The 8,542-nt window shown below is 36.4% G+C and overlaps 1 protein-coding gene across 1 annotated transcript in view; it reads right to left on the bottom strand.

The window, feature by feature from the left end:
• The window catches only part of LOC138711919 (cytochrome P450 6j1-like), a 67,773-nt gene that overhangs the window by 12,148 nt on the left and 47,083 nt on the right, over positions 1-8,542 (bottom strand). The window lies entirely within an intron of this gene.

Raw genomic sequence — 8,542 nt, 5'->3', positions numbered from 1 at the left:
ACACTCGTGAAAATTGTCGTGCGACAAACATTCACTCATGCCATAATCATCAAGATTATCCACTTGTTGTATGAATAACTATTATGTGAGTTTGACATTTTAGAGCGAAAAGCTTACCACTTCTGAAGAATGTCTTAATAGAATTGAAATTATAATATGCTTACGCTTTTAAAAAATAATGCAGAGTGTGCTGTAAATATTTTTGAAACGCAATCAATTTTGTATATTTGCTTATGTACCGAAGCATACTGGGAATGTAAACGATACATTTTCGTTACCAGTTGATGCAGGGTTACGGATAACCGCTGAAATAATTAGGCTAATACGATGTAAGTGACAATTCTTACCACATATAAAAGTGCAGGAGGATATCAGCGTGTGTCTTGATTTCACAAAATAAATTCTGCTACATAAACGTAAGCAACTCTTTCTAATATGTTTAAGTGGTACCATTTGAAACGTTCTGCTTGCTAGTAACAGAATTCTTTGTGGACTATTTTACGACGTCTGAATGATATGAAGGTGACAATGCCGGCGAAATGAGTCCAGAATCCACCGTCGAAAAGTACCGAGCATTTGCTGTTAATGGGTTGAGGGAAAACCCCGGAAAAAGAACTTCAACCAGTATTTGTACCTGGACCCGCCTGTTGCACGGTCAGCCATGTTAACCGTTACACCACAGCGGTGGACAGGAAGTTTATCACGGGATGCAATAATATATTACACTAAATGAATAGGCCAAATGCAAATGAAGATACAGCTGTATGGTTACAAAAAAACCTTTGTTCCCATGTTTTAGTGTCATATTTATAATTAGTGTGGACATATCTTCTACTTTATGAAATTAAACGAGATTTTCATCCTTTAAGTTCCATGACCTTAGTTTTCAATATCTAAATATTGGTCTTCTTCAAATTGTGGTCAAATGCTAATGCAGTATACAGGATAATAATCCTGAACAATCTGTTCTCCACATTGACACAATATAAAACATTGATACAGAATGGATAATAGTTTATTAATTTACTAGTAGAATTTGTTAGGATATTTTTAAATTAAAGGAATATTATGTAAAACAATAGTGTAGTAGTGTTTATCTCATGTTTTTAATAGTACTAAACGCAAGTTATTTGTTGTTAATATCAGGAACAGTGTGTCTTGAATTCAGAAACTTCACTGTGGTGAGTAGAATATGAACAATCTTTTTTTAATACAATTATATTGATGTGGGCTTATGATTCGATAATGCAATATTAAGTGTTCATCTATGGCAACCATTTTAATCGGTGTGCCGCGAATGATCCGCTGGTTGGCAGCGGGAAAATGAAAATAGTAAAAGTTGACGTAGAACAATTGGAAAAATTAAAGCAGACAGGTACTAAAAAGTGAGTGTACAAGAGTGAAATTTCAGTGAACGCAGCACAAGTGAGAACAATAAATACAGTGTAGGTGTGCGATCTGCAGAGAAGAGAATGACTGATTTGCAGCTAGGGTTCCCAGGTCAGTAAAGTTAGAATATCGTACCAACCTTGAATTGAATTTGAATTTAGGGAACGGGCACTACAGCTCAGCACTGCGATCTTACTACGTCTATTGTGCTGACTCTCAAGCTAGGCGCATTCCCAACCACATCGTCTGACTACACTAAAGTTCGCTACGTACTCTGGTTAGTAGCAGGCTGACCAACTCTTCCCCAGGCCAGCCTCCTCCTCCCGTGTCGCCAGCTTGCCGGTCTGAAGTTGCGCTCGGGCGTGGGTTCGATCTCCGCTAGGGTTGATTACCTGCTTGGATTTTATCCGAGGTTTTCCCCAACCGTAAGGTGAATGCCAGGTAATCTATGGCGAATCCTTGGCCTCATTTCGCCAAATACCATCTCGCTATCACCAATCTCATCGACGCTAAATAACCTAGTAGTTGATACAGCGTCGTTAACAACTAAAAAAATCTTGGAATGCATTGGTGACCGGGTAACTCGTTGATAGAGGAACTGGCTACGGAGTAGACCAGTGATGCGATGCTTACTAGTAGTTCCGAGCGCAGGCATTTTTAAGCGCTCTCTAACGGGCGGCGCTTTTCTGTCTGAGTCATATTGTTAATACAGCAATAAGAAAGGGTGTACAGCACATAAAACGTTGCAGACCATGTCAGGTCAGAAGCGAGATTACAATAAAGTTTTTTTTTGTAATAAGTAGGAGGTTCAGTTTTTATACATTGAACATGGCATTGAAGTACAGTGTTTGATAAGTATACATATATATATATATATATATATATATATATATATATATATTATTTGTAAAAAAAATGTCAAACGTCAGTACGAAACACAACACAAACATAGATATAGACATTATTCTGGATAAGAGAGAAATTGATTTTAGACAAGACAACACAGGTGCAACTATCATTTAAGGGACACAGTGGTGAAATATTGCTGAACATTAAAAAAAATCCATGTTTTTTTATGATCATAATTATATGCTCTAACCATAAAATAAAGTGCACACCAGTGCAAAATGTTATCAGTTGTCTGTGTATTTCTGATGTAGGTCTCTTTTTACGTCCTTGATCGTTTGCCTTTAATGAAAGATTGAAATACCGTGTAACACGAAAGTTATTCGCCAAAGTGCAAAAACAATATTAATTTTGAAATGACAATTAATGTATATGGCAAAGACAGCAACGAACATTGTAAGGACCACGACAAAGACAACAAGGACCACGATAAGGGCAAAGATCAGGACCATGGTTACATACAAGAAACACGACAAACACCACGACAAGGATTATACCACGACATAGACCACCATAAGGTTAAAAGGACCAGGACCACGAAAAGAACTATTAGAAAGACAACAAGGACCGCGATAAGGACGAAAATCAGGACCATGATAATATACTACGACAACAAACATCACGACAAGGATTACGATAAATACCACGACATGGACCATGATAAGGTCTTCGAAATTTACCAAGATAAGGACTATGAGAAAGACAACAAATATTTATTAAGGACCATGACAAAAGCAGCAAAGAGGACGATAAGGACTATTACAATGCCAACAATGACCACAATAAAGACAACATAGATCACGCTAAGGGACATGTCAAAGATAACAAGGACCATGACAAAATAATAAGGATCACGATAAGGACCATGACAAGGAAAACAAGAACCAATATAAGAAACTCGATATGGATAAAAACAAGGGCCACTATAATAATTACGAATTAGACCACGATAAGGACAAGGTTCATGATAAGTCACGACATGAACAACGATAAAGACCAAGACCATGATAAGGATCATAACAAAGACAACAAATACCACTATAAGGCCCATGATAAGGACCACAACAAAGACAAGGATTACGATAAGAAACATGACAAAGACAATAGTAACCAAGATAAGGACAGTGGCAAAGACAACAAGAATCATTACAAGATCTACAGCAACGATCACGATAAGGACCATCACATGGACCACGATATAATCACCATAAGGACTTCGTCAAAGACAAGGACGATGTTAAGACCCATGACAACAAAACAGAGACAAGGATCACGATAAGGATAATGACATGCATCACGACAAACACTATGATAAGAATCACGATAAAAACCATGACAAACACTAAGATAAGGTTCATAAAGACCAAGACAGCGATAAGGACTATGCGAAATAGAATACGGACCACTATAAGTATCACGAAAAGGACAAGGACGAGGACTACGATAAGGATCACGACATGGTCCACGACATGCACCACAATGTTGAGGATGATAAGAACATAACATGAACCACTTCAAGGACCGCGACACTGGCTACGATAAGGATCACGACAAGGACTACGATAAGGACCAAGACCATGACAAAGGCAAGGAGTAAGATAAGGGCTATTACAATGACAACAAAGATCACGACAAAGGCAACAATTATCACGATAAAAAACATGACAAAAAGAATGAGGATCACTATAAGGACTATGTCAGAGACAACAAGGACCCATGTAAGAAACCTCACATGGACGAAGACAAGAACCACGATAATAATCGCGATATGGACCACGATAAGAACCATGACAAAAACAAAAAGAACGACAAGGGCCATTACAATGACAACTAGGACCACGACAAAGATAACAATGTTCACTATAAAAAATATGACAAAGGCAACAATTATCACGGTAAGGACAACTAGGACCAATATAACGACGAGAAATGGACAAAGACAGAGACAACTACAAGAATCACGACATATACCACGATAAGCACCAAGGTCACGATAGGGACCATAACAAAAACAAGATCGAAAAAGGCCGTTACAATGGAAACAAGCACTGTGATAAGGACCCCAACAAAGCAGAGAATAACCACAACAGAGACAACAATGACCATGATAAAGACTATGAAAAAAGACATCAAGGGCCACTATAAGGACCTCGATAAGGACAAGGACCACGATAAACATCATGACATGGACCAAGATATGCACCACGACAATGATCGCAATAAGACACCGTGGCTTGGACAACAATAATGACCACGATAAATATTAGGACAAAGAAACAACGACCATTATAGGATCACGAAATAGACGAACACAAAGACAAGAATAACAACGGCCGCAGTAAGGATCAGGACTACGACATGGACACAAGAAGGACCATGGCAAGCATTGCGACAAGCACCAATGCCGCGATTAGAACCTTGACAAAGACAACAAGGACCATGATTACGACTACAACAAAGGCAACAAGATGATAAGAATCACGAGAAAAACGACAAGGACTACGATAATAATAACGACATGGACAACGGAAAGCACCACGACAAGGATTACAATAACGACTACGATATCGTTCACGATTAGGAATACGAAAGAACCACGATAAGGAACAAAACCACGACAAGTACCATGACAAATACAACAAGAATTGTTACAAGGACCACAACAAGGACAAGGAACAAAAGGAGGATCACGAAGAAAACAGCCACTTAAGGCCACGAATTCACAACATATCTCGGATCATAAAATATCATTGCTTCTCTGTACCGAATGGCAAATGCCTGCTGTGGGATCTAAATTCTGGACTGCTGCTAATGTCACTGTCTTATCTCGGTAGCTCATACGAGCACTGTAGCGTGTCGGTTCTACTGTCTAACCAAAACGTTCCTGTGTTTTAACGCCTTGTAGTATATTGTACATAAATATTATTGACAACTTAAACATTCAACATTTTGCAAAAGATACTGCAATTCGTTATTTAACAGATGCATTTAATAATTAGTATTAATATATCCAAATAGTCAATAACTGCAATAGTGCTTTTTCATTCAATCATAACATAAATAAAATTGAATGCACATTAAATTAAACACTATTGCAAACACGTAGATAAAATTATTAAAATCAACTGGGTGTGAGAATGAAGTAGTCCTAAGCCATTTTTTTTATCAAAAATTGTTTTGTGCGAGTACATTTCTTACACATATGGGAAAGCTACTAACAAAATATTGTACAATACATATAATTACTTAACAAATGGCATAGGCCTAAGGACTCTAAACCTTTGAAAAAGTTTCTCTGTGTGGCTTAGGAATATTTTTTTTTAATTTCATTCTAATTGCTAGTTTTGAATATGTATAAACATATGCATTCATTAGATTAACGTTTATAATATTATAATTTGTAATTTTGTATTGTTTACGATCATTAACACTTAACTTGTAAAATTTTATTTCAACGTTATTTAGACAAAAAAAAAATCGGTATGTAGACTAATAATCGAACTCGCACTCTTTTAAACAACACGTAGAAGTCTTAGCGTCTAAGCTATTGAAACGATACGAAAGCGTTTCTTTCTGTGCGGAGTGTCGATCTAATCATGAAGATCCAATGTCGATTTAACTACACGATTTATGTATATATTTATCTATTATTTATGTCATATTACCATATATTTTGCAGTTTTTGAAGTGAATTTCGGAACGATGCTAGTAACAAACCAAATAGTCTGAATTTAAGTAACTCAGTATTCGTTATCTTGTGTATCAGTGCTCTGGTCTCCGAACATGCGCAGTGTCTTACACTTGAGAGTTTGCAATATTCAATCGTCTCATTCTTTTCTAGTGAAACTGTACAATGAGCGACTAAAGTTTTTTCTTAGTCAAAGAATGTCAAAACTGTACACCCCTTATGTCTACGTTGGGACGCTATGTAGTGGATGCGCTATGCGCTCGTGATCAAGGTCGAGCTCTTATACCGTGAATGAGAGCTAATATCGTCTCATCCCTGGAGTAGACGATCCATGGTGGTGGAATCTTCTCCTCAACGAAAACTTTCAGACTGCCTAGTTGTCCTTTTATGCTTCTCTCAAATTGCGTACGTGATTTTTCTCGAAGATAAAAGGCGATCGGAATTTGATGCCAACCACACCACTTCTTTCTAGTGATGAGGTCATGAAAGTATGGCGCTCTACCTCTATCTGACTAGATGCAATAGCTTTATGTAAGCTTATGTATATCTTCTTACCTTGGAATGTATTGGGCGAAATCCTATGTGGGTTATGTATCTATACAGAGTGGATGGTAATCTTTGCACCAAATTGAAACTGTTAATAAATCATGAGGAGAAATTTGAAAAATCGAAACGTTTTCTCTAACATTCACCGTTTTAGAGGAAATGGTTATGTTTCTATGAAACATTTGGCAAGATCACGGCTACTGCAATAACTCTAGCAAACCCGGCCTGCACTCCTTACCTTTCCCTTCGCTCTGTTGTTCTCTGTCGGAGACACGCGACTATGCATTGCGTTGCAAGATTTATTTTAACGATTTTTGCAACTATTCAATTTAAATTCATGGCTAAACGATTTAATTTGTAAAAAGAAAAAAATCAAGACATTAACTGTTCAGATTATTTTTACCGCTCTTCTTGTATAGCAATCAGCCATTTTTCTCGAGCATTAGAGCGCTGAAAACATTGGGCAAAATTATTATTATTATTATTTTTACTTCTTAACGGTGCTTCATAGAAGGAAACGTGTAATGAAAGTTTTGTTATATTTAACATGTAGAATCACGTCTTAAATTTTGGTGCATCAGTCCTCCACTCTGTATATTCTCGTAGAAATTTGCACTATTCTCAGAGTTCTCTTATTTTACTTTCATTACTTCGTATAAGCCATTATGTCATTGACAGTAATTCATCAATTTCTTTCACCTTTCAAAAAAGCAATATAACTTGCATCACACTTGTCCTTAAGTAACCAAATTGGAATTTTTTTTGGAGAATCCTAGCTACGTGATTGGTTCTTTCTTATTACATTGTGAAATCACAAATTTATTATACCAGTTGGGCATGAGCAACTGTGCGATTTAGATGTTGCTTTCCCAGGAGAAATTTTGGAGCGCAACGAGAAGTAAGATATTTATTTGTTACTTCGATTAATTTGATTGTAACGTTTGTTGTGTTATTTTACTTATCAATGATTGAGTATTCTTGTACATCAAGCACAAGTTCAAAATTCATATCCTTGTTGTGGATATAATATTTTGTTTCTTACGTTACCATGTGCTAACGCTAGACTAATATGTTGTCACTCATTCTTTGTGCAATCTTGCTACTAACAGTAAGATGGAGGAGTTACAAGAGAGTACAGCTCATGCATTTTGTCAAGACACTCCCACTCTTCCTACAGAGCTGCGCACGAGATCGGATGAGTCTACTTACGAATTATAGGAGAGTGGGTTACGCTTTGCCATTGCCGACCTTCCCTTCTATTCCTACCCCCTCAAAAGAAACGTTGTTACCATACTGCACATCGCGAGTGTCTTTACAAAATGCATGAGCTGCACAAGTGAATCCTATAGATACAAAATCCCCTATAGGCTATACACTTTCACAAATTGAAGGATTTTGACAGTAACTACTGGCAAATAGAGGGAGTTTTCAATCTGACAGTAATTTGTAACAAACCTTTTGGTTTAAATTTAGTGTTTCTTTAATTAAAACTGTATGAGGCGTTCCGTAAGAGAAGGGCGAACCCGCCAAATCTACCTTTAGAGATATTCGATGTTCAAAGTATTTTACCTGCAAACGAGATAAGGGCGAAGCCGCCAAGGACACGTCTGTAAATAATGATGATTACTTTGTACACTGAAAATCGAATACTTGTATTGAAAATAGCAATTAAATGTCCAATTTAATGTTCCAACTAATAGTGATCATTGATGACATTATGAATTCATCAATATTATGGGAATAATTTGATAACAGTATATTAGAAAAAGCAAAGGGCATAGAATGAACTCATTAGTGGCAGACATTAATAATAATAATAATAATAATAATAATAATAATAATAATAATAATAATAATAATAATAATAATAATAATAAATAAATAAATAAATAAAAACAAACATTTAATAGCACTGTGATATGACGTTTACAAAGTGTCACATTATTGTTTTTAATTATTGTTCATTATGAATTGATTAGTAGGCCGATCTATTGAACCCTTATTTAGGGCAGC

The sequence above is a fragment of the Periplaneta americana genome, chromosome 13 (genome assembly GCF_040183065.1).
Source record: "Periplaneta americana isolate PAMFEO1 chromosome 13, P.americana_PAMFEO1_priV1, whole genome shotgun sequence".
Classification (NCBI taxonomy): Eukaryota; Metazoa; Arthropoda; class Insecta; order Blattodea; family Blattidae; genus Periplaneta; species Periplaneta americana.
Note: the sequence above shows the minus strand (reverse complement) of the source record. Positions and strands in the feature narration are given on the sequence as shown.